The following is a 17,956-nucleotide window of genomic DNA, read 5'->3' on the forward strand; positions in this document are numbered from 1 at the left end:
CGTCGGGTCAAGGAGTTGTCCAAATCAATCCAAACCCGGTATGTAGTATCCCATGGGTAACTAGATTGTAAAACAAAAAGAATTTTTGGTATGGCTTGCCTAGGAAAAAAGTTAGTATTTCATATGGAAATTTGCTATTATTTCGAATAATTTTGCGATTATAATTTTAAAAATAGGTCTTTTTCGTCGGGTCAAGGAGTTGTCCAAATCCAACCTAAACTCGGTATCGAGTATCCCATGGGTAATTAGATTGTAAAACAAAAAGAATTTTTGGTATAGCTTGCCTAGGAAAAAAGTTAGTATTTCATACGGAAATTTGCGAATTTCGCGAATAAGGAATTTTAAAAATAGGTCTTTTTCGTCGGGTCAAGGAGTTGTCCAAATCAATCCAAACCCGGTATGTAGTATCCCATGGGTAACTAGATTGTAAAACAAAAAGAATTTTTGGTATGGCTTGCCTAGGAAAAAAGTTAGTATTTCATACGGAAATTTGCGAATTTCGCGAATAAGGAATTTTAAAAATAGGTCTTTTTCGTCGGGTCAAGGAGTTGTCCAAATCAATCCAAACCCGGTATGTAGTATCCCATGGGTAACTAGATTGTAAAACAAAAAGAATTTTTGGTATGGCTTGCCTAGGAAAAAAGTTAGTATTTCATATGGAAATTTGCTATTATTTCGAATAATTTTGCGATTATAATTTTAAAAATAGGTCTTTTTCGTCGGGTCAAGGAGTTGTCCAAATCCAACCTAAACTCGGTATCGAGTATCCCATGGGTAATTAGATTGTAAAACAAAAAGAATTTTTGGTATAGCTTGCCTAGGAAAAAAGTTAGTATTTCATACGGAAATTTGCGAATTTCGCGAATAAGGATTTTTAAAAATAGGTCTTTTTCGTCGGGTCAAGGAGTTGTCCAAATCAATCCAAACCCGGTATGTAGTATCCCATGGGTAACTGGATTGTAAAACAAAAAGAATTTTTGGTATGGCTTGCCTAGGAAAAAAGTTAGTATTTCATATGGAAATTTGCTATTATTTCGAATAATTTTGCGATTATAATTTTAAAAATAGGTCTTTATCGTCGGGTCAAGGAGTTGTCCAAATCTAACCAAACTCGGTATCGAGTATCCCACGTGTAATTAGATTGTAAAACAAAAAGAATTTTTGGTATAGCTTGCCTAGGAAAAAAGTTAGTATTTCATACGGAAATTTGCGAATTTCGCGAATAAGGAATTTTAAAAATAGGTCTTTTTCGTCGGGTCAAGGAGTTGTCCAAATCTAACCAAACTCGGTATCGAGTATCCCATGGGTAATTAGATTGTAAAACAAAAAGAATTTTTGGTATAGCTTGCCTAGGAAAAAAGTTAGTATTTCATACGGAAGTTTGCGAATTTCGCGAATAAGGAATTTTAAAAATAGGTCTTTTTCGTCGGGTCAAGGAGTTGTCCAAATCTAACCAAACTCGGTATCGAGTATCCCATGGGTAATTAGATTGTAAAACAAAAAGATTTTTTGGTATAGCTTGCCTAGGAAAAAAGTTAGTATTTCATACGGAAATTTGCGAATTTCGCGAATCAGGAATTTTAAAAATAGGTCTTTTTCGTCGGGTCAAGGAGTTGTCCAAATCAATACAAACCCAGTATGTAGTATCCCATGGGTAACTAGATTGTAAAACAAAAAGAATTTTTGGTATAGCTTGACTAGGAAAAAAGTTAGTATTTCATACGGAAATTTGCGAATTTCGCGAATAAGGAATTTTAAATAATTTTTAAAAATAGGTCTTTTTGATTAGGTCATAGAGTCGTCCAAAGTGAACCAAACTTGGCATGGAGTATCTCATGTGTGTCTAGAGTGTAAAACAAAAAGAATTTTTGGTATAGCTTGCCCCTGAAAAAAGTTAGTTTTTCTTATGGAAATTTGCGAATTTCGCAAATAACGAATTTTAAAAATAGGTCTCTTTCATCGGATCAAGGAGTTGTTGAAATCAAACCAAACTCGGTATGGAGTATCCCATGGGTAATTAGATTGTAAAACAAAAAGATTTTTTGGTATAGCTTGCCTAGGAAAAAAGTTAGTATTTCATACGGAAATTTGCGAATTTCGCGAATAAGGAATTTTAAAAATAGGTCTTTTTCGTCGGGTCAAGGAGTTGTCCAAATCTAACCAAACTCGGTATCGAGTATCCCATGGGTAATTAGATTGTAAAAAAAAGAATTTTTGGTTTAGCTTGCCTAGGAAAAAAGTTAGTATTTCATACGGAAATTTGCGAATTTCGCGAATCAGGAATTTTAAAAATAGGTCTTTTTCGTCGGGTCAAGGAGTTGTCCAAATCAATCCAAACCCAGTATGTAGTATCCCATGGGTAACTAGATTGTAAAACAAAAAGAATTTTTGGTATAGCTTGACTAGGAAAAAAGTTAGTATTTCATACGGAAATTTGCGAATTTCGCGAATAAGGAATTTTAAATAATTTTTAAAAATAGGTCTTTTTGATTAGGTCATAGAGTCGTCCAAAGTGAACCAAACTTGGCATGGAGTATCTCATGTGTGTCTAGAGTGTAAAACAAAAAGAATTTTTGGTATAGCTTGCCCCTGAAAAAAGTTAGTTTTTCGTATGGAAATTTGCGAATTTCGCAAATAACGAATTTTAAAAATAGGTCTCTTTCATCGGATCAAGGAGTTGTTGAAATCAAACCAAACTCGGTATGGAGTATCCCATGTGTACCTAGAGTCTCAAACAAAAAGAATTTTTTGTATAATTTGCCTCTGAAAAAAGTTAGTTTTTCGTATGGAAATTTGCGAATTTCGCAAATAACGAATTTTAAAAATAGGTCTCTTTCATCGGATCAAGGAGTTGTTGAAATCAAACCAAACTCGGTATGGAGTATCCCGTGTGTACCTAAAATCTCAAACAAAAAGAATTTTTTGTATAGCTTGCCTCTGAAAAAAGTTAGTTTTTCGTACGGAAATTTGCGATTAATTCGAATAATTAATTTTAAATAATTTTTAAAATTAGGTCTTTTTGATTAGGTCGTAGAGTTATCCAAAGTGAACCAAACTTGGCATGGAGTATCCCATGTGTACCTAGAGTCTCAAACAAAAAGAATTTTTTGTATAGCTTTCCTCTGAAAAAAGTTAGTTTTTCGTACGGAAATTTGCGATTAATTCGAATAATTAATTTTAAATAATTTTTAAAAATAGGTCTTTTTGATTAGGTCATAGAGTCGTCCAAATCGAACCAAACTCGGTATCGAGTATTCCATGGGTAACTAGATTGTAAAACAAAAAGAATTTTTGGTATAGCTTGCCTAGGAAAAAAGTTAGTTTTTCATACGGAAATTTGCGACCATTTCAAATATTTAATTTTTAAATATAGTATTTTTCATCGGGTCAAGAAGTTATTCAAATTGAACCAAACTCGGTATGGAGTATTCCATGTGTACCTAGATTCGAAAACAAAAAGAATTATGCAGTATGAAGTATCCCCTTTGTGTCTAGATTGTAATCTAGAAGGAATTTTTGGTATAGCTTGCCTAGGAAGAAATTTAGGTTTTTATTCGGAAAATTAAGATTAACTCGAATAATAATTTTTAAATTTTGAAATAAGTATTTTTAATTGGGTCTTAGAATCGAATAATTTTTTTAAATTTTTTAAATAATTATTTTTTAAATGCGTCATAGAGTTGTCCAAATTGAACCAAACTTGGTATGCAGTATCTCCTGTGTACCTAGAGTCTAGAACGGAAAGAATTTAGCTATAGCTTGTCTCTGGAAAGAGTTACGTTTACGTACGTAAATTCGCGATTATTTCGAATAAATAATTTTGAAAATAGGACTTTTTCAAAGGGTCAAAAAGTGGTCCCAATTGATTCAAACTTGGTATGCAGTATCCCCCGTGTACGTAGAGTCTAGAAGAGAAAGAATTTCTTCTATAGCTTGCCTGTAGAAAAGGTTAGTTTTTCAATAGGATCTTTGCGATTGTTTCAAATAATTTTGAAATTTCGAATTATGTTTTCTGGATTTGGTCATAGAGATGATTAAATTGAACCAAATTTTATATGTATTATACCCTTTGTATGTAGATTGCAGAACAGAAGAGATTTTTGCTATAGCTTGCCCCTGGAAAAAGTTAGGTTTTCATACGAAAATTCCGAATATATTGATTAATTATTTCGAATTATTAGTATAGTATTTTTTATTTGGTCCAGTCAATAATGAATCTTTGAAAAATTTGGTAAAAATGTGAGTTTTAGAAGAAAAGTTGCGATTAGGTTAAAAAAATTTTCTCGGAATTCTTCTCTTTCTTTTTTAATCGAGATGCTCGTGAATTGAGATGTATGAGTTGTTTGAGAATGTCTCGTTTTCTATCAGCTTCAGAAAAAATGTATACTCGATTTTTTTGGATGTGGAAGTGATTTGCTCTATAAGTTTAGGTTGGAAACTCAGAAGAGTTAGGTGTACTTCTGCCTCTTAAATATACCTCCTTTTTCGCAAAATATCTCTCTAAATTGCCCTGGATCATTCAAGGCCAGTTATTGCTGTAGTTTTAGTTAGTTAATTCGGAACATAATTTTCAGATCAATCATTATGAGAAAGTCCTCACGCGCTAATTGTGGATTGAACCCGCAGCTAAGAATTATGACTGGAGCTGACGAAAATCTCGATAAAGAAGCCAGCAAGCATGTCTGGGTTTTCTACAAGAAGCACGATAAAAAACCTTTTGAATTAGAGTATAATAGCCCAAGGTGGCCTCGTGAGTATACAACTGCGATGAAGATGAATATGAAGCCAAAGGAGAAGGTTATGCTTTATTTCGATCATGGTTATATTAAAAGCTCGTTGTGCGCTATTCCATTGAGGTCAAATAAAATTGAAGTGGAGAGAAATGTTGAGGCCAGGGTTGCGCAAGCTGAAACTTCACTCACTGACGTCAGTTTCGCCCCTCAGTAAGTGGCAATTTTTTCAAATACTGCAAATAGTTAGGTAGTTTTTTAAATCGTTTTCGACTACATCGTTTTCGACCCCTAAAGAAACCTAGGCGTTAGGTTTTGAACTTTCCTTGGAATATACTACAGACTGGCATTAGTATTAAGCTGATTGTTCTCCATTGTACAGGCATAATTTCCATATTTATCAAATCTAATAAAACCGCAGAAATTTTAGAACACTTTAAAACTTTGAAAAATTGTTGGCCTCCTGTCGATTTTTGTTTATCTTTTTTACCTGCTTCAATACTAAAGGCGGTCCGAGGGGTCCACGGTGGCTTTTTTCCGGCATTCTATCCGCTATGTTTTACTTTGACGTCATCAAAACCTCATTTCTTTTTCCCTTAGGGTGGAGAAAACTTCTAGCTGTCCAGTTGAACGAAACGACACCAATACGAACGAGGCGATGGTTTCTCAAAAGACAATTCTGAAGCGAAAGGGTGCTGAAAAACAAAAGTCCGCAAAAGCGTCGAAGTCTTTGTGTTTTGACAAGGGTACTGTGGGTTGCTCTCAGCAAACGTCAACTGCACCTCCAATTGTACTAGGAGCCTCTTCCACCCCTGTCAATGAAATTTCTAAAGTTAGTCTAATATTGAAACTTATTGAATCACTTCGGTACAAGTTCGCATTGCTACTCATTTTTATTAGTGCTATGAATCGTCCCAAACCTAAACAACCTAACAAAAAAACTTTAATTAAGCTTCGAAGATTATTGATTTGTTTTTAAGACTTTATGAATGATATTTTTGGTTTGAAACGTATCATCCTGTTTTTCAGAAATCTTCCGCGGACTTTGAGGAAGCTCTCGCTGGAATGACAAGTGTTGTGACCAGAAGGTTTGAAGAATTAATAAAAGTTCAGGAAGAGCATTCTAAGAAGATGGCTTCTGAGAACAAAATGCTTCGATCAAAGCTTGCAGTATTAATGAAAAAATCGAAGCAGAAAGTTGCGTCTTCAAATGCTGTGCCGCTTGAGGCAGGAGAAGTAAACAGGGAACCATTGATGTTCCATGGTACCGATCTTATGACAGTTGATGCGTCACATGGTCCTTCAGCATTTGGAAGAGCGATTGGGGCTGTGATGTTCGGAACAGGAGAGGAGAGTGCATTGATTAATCTTCGTGTCGGTAGTAAGATAAATAAAAGTGGTGCTCGTATACCATGCAGTGCTGATGACGATGGACTCTTCCGTGAGGCAGTTGAGCGTAACTTCCCATATGATAAAGAAGGAGCTTTATACAAAGCGTGGGCGGGGGCGAACCAATATGGAGCTGAGATGAGTCAAAAGTATCCACATAAAAGGGATAAGGAGAATTCTGAGCCCATTCAATAACTTCGATGTTTACTGGCTATATATTTGCTGCTTTGTTCTATTTATGCTCACCTTTATGCGCAAGTTTGTCTCGCCATTTTTGCAAGTGGATGGATTTCCATTCAGCTTTGATACAAAATTAAATGCTTCCTTTTGTTTTCAAGTTGCACGTTTTTTTTCTTTTCAAGATTGTTAATGATTGTTATGGCAATTAATACATGTTTCCATTTTTTTCCCTACTCTTTTCATCTATGTTGCCAAAGTGCTCAATTTGACAAACATGATTTAACGGTTGGTTGCTTTTTCAGATATGTCTGACAGTGTTGCAAGTGACGAAATTTTTGGGGAAGATTCTTTTGATTCTTGGTCAGATTCCTCTGAATGGTCTGCTGATGAATTAGTTTCGCAACCGCGAAAACGATCGGCTAGAATTTTGTCGGACTCCTCTGACGACGGTGCGCAAGTTGAAGTTGGAGGCAATGAATTAGTTCGTTTTCATTCGGAGAGCGTCACCACTGAGACAAGTGCCAATTTAAGGGACGACAGCAACGAAAATCTTTATGTAAAACAATTGGAAAAGAGTCTTGGCACATTAATTGAGTCTCACAGGAAGAAGTTGAAAGACTTCAGAAGAACTGAGAAAGCGTCGAATGCTGAGCAACTGAATTCATTGGGCCTAATTCTGTGCGATGAGAATGTTTACATTGATAATGAAAATGCGGTTGTTGTAATGTATAATAGTCAGAACCTGATGGAGTTAGAAGCAGGCCCCAAAGCTTCAAAATTCGGTCGACTTCTTGGGAGAAATATGTTTGGTGAAAAAGAAGATTGCTTACTCAAAACGCAGATGCTTGGACCCGGCAGAAGCTGTACGGAGCAAAGAGAACGTGTTGCAAAAGAAGCTGAAGACGCATTTGATAGTTAGTTCTCTTTTCTCATTTGTGTTCTCCAAAACCAAACGTTAAGTTTCTGTGCTTAGAAAATCACTAAGCAATAAAACTACATCAATAACTGTTCCAAGTTTACAAAAAAAATTTATCTCACTTCACTGAAATTTGCCATGTTTGCTTTTAGATGTTGTACGGAACAAGTACCCGCGTAACCCTGAGCTGGCCCTCAAAGAAGCAAGGAGCGCTGCTAATCAGATGGGTCTGGACTTCAAAAAGCCGCCCACGAAATCCTCAAAGAGAATCCGGGAGGAAAGATCTTGAGTGGAAGCTAAAGAAGGGCCAACGAATGACAAGGATGATAACTTTCAGTCAAAGGAAAATAAGAATGACTAAAGTAATGAGACTTCAACCGCTGATAGAAAAAAACGGTTGCGCAAATTATTCCTGAGCTACTCGGTAACTTTTTGCATCTTATTTTGGTTTTTTTTCTGATTTTTTTTCATTTCAAGCGCTATATGCAGTTTTGCTATGCTTTTCCTTCTCTATTTGTTTTGAGTGTTTTAACTCTTGCTTTAATTCAAGCTATAATTGATAATTGTTTCGTAATTTTTTTTGTAATTTTCTTAAGAGTTGAAAGTTTTTAGCCAACAAACTATGTTGCAGATCAGAATTATATCCTTGTTTAGTTTATTTCGGCAAAAATAATCTATCTTCAGTCGTTTATTATCTTTCAGTTCGAGTGAGACAGAAGCACAAAGCCCCTAATTTTGGCTCAATGTGACGCCCATGTTACTTCTCAGTTATTATCTCAGGAATCTCGAGATGTACAACCAATGGTTAGCAAAATCACACCCGATGAGTACTGGGCTTCTGTACGCGAAAATTCTTTATACGAAAAATATGATAAGTTGCTTCGAGCATGCTTTGCTGCATCTAAACAGTCGCTTTTCAAAATTTTGCCTGACAATTTTGGCGGATTTGGTTTTTTTTATCACGGCAGTGAGTTATTGAAAAAGTCAAATACGTGCCCTGAAAATGTCTGGGCTCTTCTCGAGAATATTGATGAAGAAGATGAGCATCTGATAGAGCCAATTTCGGTCTTCAGGCCAACAGACGCTTGCAGAAAAGCCAGGTTGATGGTTGGAGCTGTTAGGTTCGTAAACCACTCTTGCGTTCCTAATTGTGAGTACATTGTGTCCAACATCAAAGGAGTCAAATGTATTAAACTGAAAATAATCAAGAATCTGTTGCCTGGCGATGAACTTTTTGTCTTTTACGGAAGCGATTTTTTTGACGCCGGTAACAGAAATTGCAAATGTCCCAACACAAGTTTTCACGAAGTTGCTGAGACTGGTTCACAAAATGCAGCGTTTTCTCGCCAACGGTATTCTTTGATTGACTCGAAATTATTGACACACGTTGTCAGGGAAAGAAGAAGATTCCTTTTGGCAAGTACGAAAAAGAGGCGAAAAGTTAGACCAAACCTCGGAGAAGGACGAAGATATTCCAGTAGTAGTTCTAGCAGTTTGTTCAACGACTCAACTGATGAGTCTTGGTCTAGCCATGACGAAAACGATCTTGAGCAGACAATTTGCGCTGAAAACGAAACAACAATAATACCTGAGGAGAATCAGGAAGACGAAAATTCAACAATGGCACTGGAAGAGAATGAAAACGATGAGAATGAAACGATGATACCTGAAGGAAACGAGGGAGATAATCGAGTGAATCCTTTTTTCTCCACAACAGACAACTCGGAAACGGATGCACAGTTGTGGTTTAATATCAGTAATGATCTACAGGATTTGTCGGAGATTCTTTATGTATCTAATTCGAATGCAGATGAGCAAAAACCTGACGAAGGATCCTCTGAAGATGAAGCTGTTGACTCTGGTTCTCTTTCAAATTTTGTACTCTGCGTTTTTGCAATAATTGCCAAGCACGGAACATCTGATTCTGAAGCAACTGATTGGGTTAAACTGATTCAAGCGGTGCGCCCTCAAATTGTTGTTCCAAGCTTCAGATCAATGAAGAAAAAGTTCCACATGACGGAAAAAGAGAAGGCAAATCATGTGAAAAAATGTGGATTTGGTTTCCGATGGCAATTAGATTTTGTGGACGAGTTCTTATCCGTGATCACGAAACACTTGAAGTCTATAAAGAAATTTGATGCCAAACGAAATCAGGAAAGTGATTTAAATCTCCCACAGTTCTTCGTAACGACTTCCAATTTACTTAATGTATTCCTCATTTTGAACTCGGATGGTGTCAAAATAATGAAATCAGCCTCCAAGTCGATCTGGCCTGTCTGGCTTGCGATAGCCAATTTACCTCCGAAATTGAGATCATCGTTCGAGAACATTGTTTTGGCTTCCCTTTGGCTAGGAGATAACAAACCGAATTGGGATAGTGTCTTTCAGGCAAGTCTGAACATTTCTTTTCAACAATTTTTTTGTTATCAAAGTTGTGTAATTGTTCTTGTTTTTAGGACATAGAGGACAAACTGCAGGAGAAAGTGCGCACAGTCTTTTTCTCTGGTGTCAGTTACAGAGTCAAATTCAAAATCATTTTGCTGGTATCGGATATTCCTGCCACTGCCTCAATCTTGAATATGCACCACCATTTAGCTAAATATGCTTGCACGCTCTGTTTAGTGCAAACTCAGCTCGGGGATGAGATGCGATTCTTTCCTAATAGAGCGTTTGTTATGAGAACTCCCGAAGTTCACAACGAGTGCCTTCAAAAACTCGAAACAGAGAATTTGAGATCTTACCGGGGTGTCAAAGGTCGTTGCAAAATTTTTGATTTGATAGACAACCTGCCCTTGGCTGCGCCTGTGGACGTGATGCATCAAGTTTACATGGGAGTATCTAAAGTTTTGATGATAGTCATTTCGAGCAAAACTGCGAAAGGGGACCTCGAAGTTTTGGATCGATTGGTTCAATCTATTCAGGTTAATTTTACTTAATTCAGCATTTTTTTTGACATCAATTTAGCTATTTTTTTTTAGCTCACCTGTGATTTCAAACGAAAAGTTCGCAGCCTTAAAGATATCAATTTTTTGAAGGCAAACGAATTGAAAACATGGCTGCTGTACATTGGTCCAGTTTTGTTTCATCTCACTGTAAATGAAAGTCTCTTCGAACGGTTTCTCCTTTTGAGCTACAGTATTCGACTTCTTCTAACATCTCGGACTTACGCTGATCAAGCCGGTAAATTGATACATTTGTTTCTAAACAAAGTCGAGGAATGCTATGGCAACGAAGTTTTCTCAGCGAATATTCACGCTCTTTCTCATTTATCTTGGCAGGTAAAAAATTTCGGCCCGCTGTGGACAACATCTGCCATGATGTTTGAGTCAGCAAATTATCTGCTGCAGTCAAAGTTTACGGGAACTGTTAACCATCTGGCCTTGCTTGTCGAACGATACAGACGAAACAAAGCATCCTATGCTTCGAAAGTTGACACAGATTCTCTCACTGGGCTCTGTCTTGAGCTGAAACTTAGAGCGAAATCTTTCACAAGGAAAGCTGTTAAGTCAAGTATCCCTGAAAGGTTTCAAGGCGAAGTAGATGAATTCTACAGTAATGCACAAATACGAGGTCTCGAGTTCGATTCGGTGGCTCATTTCTCTTCTGTCAACAGCTATGTCAGCTTCCGTACACACAACTCTACCAAGTACGGTCGAATTCGAATATTTATGGTTAAAAATGGGTTAGAAAAGATTGGAATTCAGCTGTATCGAGTGGTCAATGCTGTCAAATGCAACCATCCAGTGAAAGCGCCCTTTTTCTCTTTCCTGAAAGTTGAAGAATCGTCAAGATACGACACATTATTCGCAGACTCGATAAAGGAAAAGTTGCTACGGATTGATGCTCTGAATGAGATATACTTCGTACCACTCATTGAGGCTTTCGAACACGACTGAGACTTTCGTCTTTTTTTCTATTTTAATTTGATTAGCATTTTTTATTGCCCAGAACAAGAAAAACTCAAACCAAACTCGTTGTTATGAGGTTTCCTAAAAAAAATTGTATGTTTAAAAAACTTTTCAGAGATAAAGTTCCTCCTTTCGGTCAAGCAGTTTTTTCCACTGAGCCAAATAGGAGCCCTACATTGTCATAATAATAATCAATGCAATGAACAACGATTTTGATCCAGCTCTTCTAGTTAAAAAAAAGTTTGCGTTTTAATTTTGTTTGCACACAGTTTCCTATACTGATGTTCCCTTTTCTCGTTGTTTCTGCCCTTTGCTTTAGCATTGATCTTAAGTTCATGCACTATTGACATTTGTCTATTACATTGCTATCGACTGCGTTGTGCCAAGATCCGGAAAAGTTAACTACAACTAAATATTTCGAGGTTTCGTAAAAAAAGACTAATTTTTTTTTTAAAATAAGGCGTTTCTGTTAGGTCAAAGACTTGTCTAACGGAAACAAATTTAAAGCTATAGCTGGTTTGAAAAAAATGGTCATTGAAATGTTCAAAAACTTCTCCAGTGTTCATTTTTCTCGTAATATATTTTTCTTCAAATTTTTCTTTACCCAAAAATGTTAATTTGTCTTTATGACTTCCGATTGTCTCTGCAGTTTTCACCCGATATTTAAACTTGTGTTTCTTTATTATTCTATGCTTGCTTACAAGTGCTTACAAGTGTTTTTCATAATTTTGATGCAAACTATATGTTTTTTTAGATGTTGTGCCACAGGAAGTATTGTATTTGTATATTAAGGACCCCTTAGAGACAAAAGTGGTCTAATTGACCCCACTTGATCTCACGAACTTAAATTTATTCAAACAAGAGAACTAATTGCTGCAATAAACACTATCGTGGCTTCTTGTGGTTGGGTTACGGTTTTCCTGTATGCCATAAATGCTTCTCATCTCAAGCTTACGAGATTAATAAATGATTGAAAAAATTCTCTCTTGACCATTTATAGCCGCTTCATTGTTTTCTGGTCTTTATCGTTGATTCAAGTGCTTTCCTGGATGCCATGGAAAGTTTCGTGGATGCCATACAAGAATTCTTGGTTGCCATACAAGATTTCTTGGATGCCATACAAGAGCCAGACGTGGATGCCATACAAGTTTTCTTGGATGCCATACAAGATTTCTTGGATGCCATACAAGAGCAATAGAGACCAAAAATGTTCTGTTTGTGGTTTATCCTGTCTACTTTCTACGTGTATACCCACCCTTTCATGGAATCGCTGAAACGCGAAAAAAAATTTGTATGGAAAACTTGGCAACCATGGTAAGATCATGCAACAAAAATTTTGTATGGCGTGTATGGAACCATATATGGCTCTTGGATATGGTTGCCAAGAAAGGTCAACACGGGGGGTTAAGTCTAGTCTATGGTCGCGGAAAATGTTTGGGCGGGGGTTTAATTGAGTCTAATCAGAGATCCGTTTGGTCCGTGACTTCCTAAGGTCACTCTTGTCTGGGACGGAGTCATCTGAAGTATTGATCTGAGACTTCAATTAACTTGGTAAATGCACAACTTTTTACATTCCTCAATCTAAAGTATCTAAAACAGTTCGAGAAATTCAGTGCTATTTTTTCACTTAGAAATCGGCTTTCTTGAAACTCGGTTTTTTAAAACTGGGTCATAAAAAATTGTCAACTGATTTTCACGGCGGGAGATTACTTTAGTATTTGTCGCCACCCCCACCCCATCAGCGGCGCCGACTCTCCCTTGGAAACAAGACAGACGCCTCCCACACTTACAGAAAATATGTTATTCCTATGATCATTTTGTTTTCAATAATTCTTCAAGCAAATTGAAACTACTTTGTTCCTGACTACGTAAGTTTAAATTTGATGAATACTGGATTTGGTTCTAAGTATAACTTTATACATTATGCAAAAACTTGTAATATCTTAAACTTTTTATTTGAAAAACAAGCAAGATTTACAAAAGAGGAGCGCTAACATTAAAGAAGTGAACGATACTGAACGTCCAACTCAACAAGAAAAACTGTCAGTTCGTAATCAATGCATGAACATTAGCATTTATTTTGCCCCAGTGTTTTTACGCCTCCCAGTTACAAACTATTTGTTGTTATATACCATTTTACTATGTAATAAGATAGCTCTCGTGCCTGGGTTGCATAAAAATTAGATGTCCACTAAGCTTGGAAGAAGGTGCCCGAAATTTAACAGGTCCGAAAATTCGACTAAAAAACTTCGACAGCTAGAAATTAAGTAAACCCAGAGGGCTCTTCTGTTCAATCTTTTTCGATAGATCAAACCATTTCCCTTAGATAATTGACACAAGAAAAAGAAAACCCAGAAAACAAAGTCTTTTAGTTTTATTAAACACAAAGTAAATTATAATTATAATAAAACATACTTGACGCTAAAAATTGTATACTAATCATACTAGTTTTTACTATAGTGCGGTCGGACGCACACCAAAGGCATCCTGAATGCACCACAATTGCTCTGTGTCATTATCCAGTATCAATACCAGCAGTGTATGTATGTATCTGTTGACTGCAAATGTGCCTTTACAAAAAGCATGCATTTTGCATGCTTTTTGCACGCTTTCCTGACATGCTCAGGCTGTTTCATCATTTTGGAAAATTTCACTGCACAGTTTTTACTATGAAATTATTCTGAACAGTCTGAATAGTTGTTCTGTTTTTTTTTCTGGACATAATGACCCAATTTTTTGATGTAAATAAGCTGTTTCAGTATTGGTTTTATAAGTTATAATGGAAATCCGCAGGCTCACTACTAAAACACTCTGGGTGCTAAACCCGGATAAATTGTCTCATTTGAGGGAGCAGAGGCGTAGTTTCAATTTTTTCTAAATCTGGAGGGCCAGTTGAGCTGTCAAATTTTCAATTTTTTGAATTTGGTTCACGTTTTGATTCTTCATCTTTTCCAACTCCACACGTTTTGGGTTTTCTGAAAACATACAATAAATTATTTTCAATCCGGAATTGTGGCAGGTGAGCTGTCATTTTGGGACTCTATTTGCATTGTTCGAGAAATGCTTGATTTAACACACCTAATTTGAACTTCAAGATTTAAAAACCGATTGAAAAAAATAAGACATTGGATCCTGTTGTTTTAAAACTCGGCTATTGGGAAATCAGACAAGTGGCTGATAGCATCGAGGAAATAGATTTCATTTAACTTACAAATTTGTCCGTCATAATCTATCTATCTGTGTATCTTGAATCAATGCTAGCATCTTTTTACTGATGTAAAAGAGTTGCATTTCATAGAGTAAATTAATACATCGCGATTGATAAACGGCCACCCCGATTACTCAGTACTGAGTGAACACTATTAATTTTATTTGTAGGTGTTTTCAATTTTTTTCCACTTTGCATACCGATTTAACGGGACAACTTTGTCTATTTTAAGCTCTTATGGCGTGAAGATTTTTGAGTATGACTACTTTTGGTTTTCCTTTAGGTGAACTGAGGTTTATTTAAAAAGATTTGCCATTTTATTCTTATTGTACATGAATAACAATTGCCTTTCAGCTTTGTTACCTCTCTCAATCATACATTTCTGTGATTAAGAGCCAGTTTTTATATGCACATTTTATTTGGCACATTCAAAAATGTCTACAATGATAGTCCGCGCGTTCACTTAAAATTTTCTATTCATGTCTTTTTTACAATACTGCAAAAACTTCACAAAACTAAAGGCAGTGAACTCAACTAACCAAATCTTCAATAATAATTGTGATTTGCCAATGCGCAAATACAGGGTTCATTTTTCAGACCTAAAATGCTGATCACAGAAATGCGAAGAAAATATCTCGACTACAATTCGAGTCATATACTTGGTTGTCAATTTAATTTTGATTTACAATAAAATCTTCTTAATGATTTTCAATTTATTGAATTTGGTTCACGTTTTGATTCTTCATCTTTTCCAACTCCACACGTTTTAGGTTTTCTGAAAACATACAATAAATTATTTTCAATCCGGAATTGTGGCAGGTTTATTTTTTCTGATAGGGAGTTATCTTTGTAATTGATGACCACTATTCGTCGCAGTTATTCAAGAAAATTTTTTTGCGCGGATTGCAATGATTTTTGTTGATTTCGTTGACCGACATTTTTGAGCTGTGATGTTATCTAAACTGAGTGGTTGTAGCTTGAGATTATTTATTCCACAGGCAAGTTTGAATATTTTGTGTTTTTTTAAATGTTCACAGAGTTCTTTCTGAAAATCGATGTCCACATTTTTTGCAGAAAAATACATCACGATTTACAGTGTTTGCTTCGAGTGAAAATATTCAGCTAATTTTTACTCTTTGGCAAACTTTTTTTCTTCTAAGGAGCTTCTTTTCTTGCGTTTCGTGGTGAGAAAGACAAATCATTTGGTGGTCATTTCACTTTTCCTAATATAATCTTCTTCCATGAGGATTCAGAGTTGATTTGTTTGTTCTTGATTAGTTCTGCAATGCAATGCAATAAAAAATAATAACATATTGCATATACCTTCAATAACAAAAATTAATAGAAAATTAAAAAAAGAGCAAATTTGGGTACTTGGCGGCCACAGTTTTTTGCCAAAAAGGTATATTCAATCCACCACGAGGTTTTGGTTTCTCTTTCAAAGACTTTTAATTGACTAAACAAAAAAATAGACATAGATTGGATCATGAATGGATTCGAAGAAACATTTACAAAATCTCCGATCAAAAACATGAAAAGAAACAATGAAAATCATGATGAAATCATGAAAATCATGAAAAAAAGAAACGCTGAAAATCAATGGCAAATTGCCGCATGTGACAAAAAAACAACAAGCGAGATAGCAACTTTTTTGTTCAAACACCGTTTTCTCACTGTGCTGTAAAAATAGTGAAAAAATTTCACGCTGCAAAACCACTCGCTTTTGCGCTCTGCTTCCTGTTTCAGCGTGACCAAAATCATCACTGCAATTCGGCTTCTGAAATCAAGAAAATGTGTGAACAAATCTTCGAAAAAACAAAGCCCTAACACAAATCAGTTTCTTTGAATTGTAATAAAAACTGACCCAATTAGAAACATTCGGAGAAAATATATGATTAGGTATTAGTTATGTGAACAAGCTTGATTTCAAATGATGGCAAGTGCAAAATCTTCAGGTGGAAAATCATAAAATTGACGAGTGTGAAAGATATCGACTCAATTACCGGCAGAGATCGATTGAACTGAATAAATATTTATAACGAAATGGTATCATAAAAATGAAAAACTGAATAAAAATTTAATATCTGGTTTCAGACTCCACGGAGTTTTTTTGACTCATTACTTTATTTGCCCACGGAATGAAGTGCTACTAACAAACAACTGTAAAATAATGGCGTTGATTGCGGTGAAAATTTGTAAGATAGTCAATGAGTGTGCTAACCGTAGTAAGTATCGTCGTACTAAAAATTATAGCTCTGAATAGCGCTGAACGCCGGAATTTTGCAATTTGAGCACTGCAAATAAGCGGCGAAGTTACTCAAATTCACTGCATTGAAAAAGTTGTCTTCACCGCATTAACGCTATCGGTGGATAAGTTGTACTTCAGAATCTTTGGACTGTACTCACTAGAAGTAAGAGGCAAAGGTACGCAAAAAGGGGGAAAATGAAAAAGAAATGCTCCAAAACTAAATGGAATAATTAAGTTAAACAACATACTTGAAAATGCGGCGAAGTTAAAGAAATTAGCAATGAAATATTTTGAACACCATGTTTGGCGGAAAAGCATTAAACCTTTTAATAAATTTTTACATTTTCAGTTTGCTGTTAGATTTAACTGTTAGATGTGAAAGCGATAACACTAATTATCATAACTTTGGAAGTTATTACAACTGTTTTTGTAATTCTGCCGTTCCATTCTGATTTGTGACTATAAAATTATCAGCCAAACTTAGTTGACAATTAACTTGGTTAACATAACGGTTTTCATCAATACAACAGGTCAACAGTTTATGAATCTCAATTCATCAGCATTTTTTTATTTTTTCCACATGCAAAATGTTTGTTTTTATTCTCCCCATTTTGGTCAGTTAAGAATAAAAATAGCAGAACTGCACATTAATAAGGCTCCCGTTTGCTGCAATCGTTTTGGCGGCTCACCATAAAAGGACCAATATGTACTATTCTTTTTCTGAATTGGTTAATAAATGTGGTCAAAAAGAGCAAGTAAAAGTCATTGAGACAGACCCCTTGATCATATCTGTCAACAATGATTGCAACAGTAATGGATCAACCATATCCCCTCCGATCTGTCGAGCACCCAAAAAGCAAAATAGTCAACTAGGGAGCCCGTGCCAACACCATTGCCGCTGATCCCCGAATATCGGTGATTGACAAGGATTGCATCAATTTACAGAAGGGTACAGACAACCCCTGCGCTTGGAAAGAATGGTTGTCACTTAACACAGCCAACCACTTGGTTGTTTTCTTGAAGGTTGCCGATATTCCACCAAGGACTTCAATTGCAAGGGGAAAAAGTAATTCCCATTTTTGCGCAGCTATCGTCGTGGAGGCAAAAATTTCTTTCATCTGCCGCATCAAGCGCGTATCCTGCTTTTGTAGCCACATTAGTGAGACAGTTGGATTGCAGCGACGAAGTAACAGTTGCATCAAATGCAGCAGGTATCCCCGCTTCCCAAGTCGGGACAAAGATGTCTCCGGGGTGCGATTGGTTTCTGGAATGAGGTCCTTTTTTCATCTACTGGTGAGAGTTTCGCAGATGAGCAAGCAGGCACTATTTTATCTCAAATCCGGTCATGTCTTGCAAATTTGTCTTCTCGACCGTGAC

Source organism: Convolutriloba macropyga, chromosome 10, assembly GCF_964194025.1.
Source record: "Convolutriloba macropyga chromosome 10, txConMacr16.3, whole genome shotgun sequence".
Lineage (NCBI taxonomy): Eukaryota > Metazoa > Xenacoelomorpha > Acoela > Convolutidae > Convolutriloba > Convolutriloba macropyga.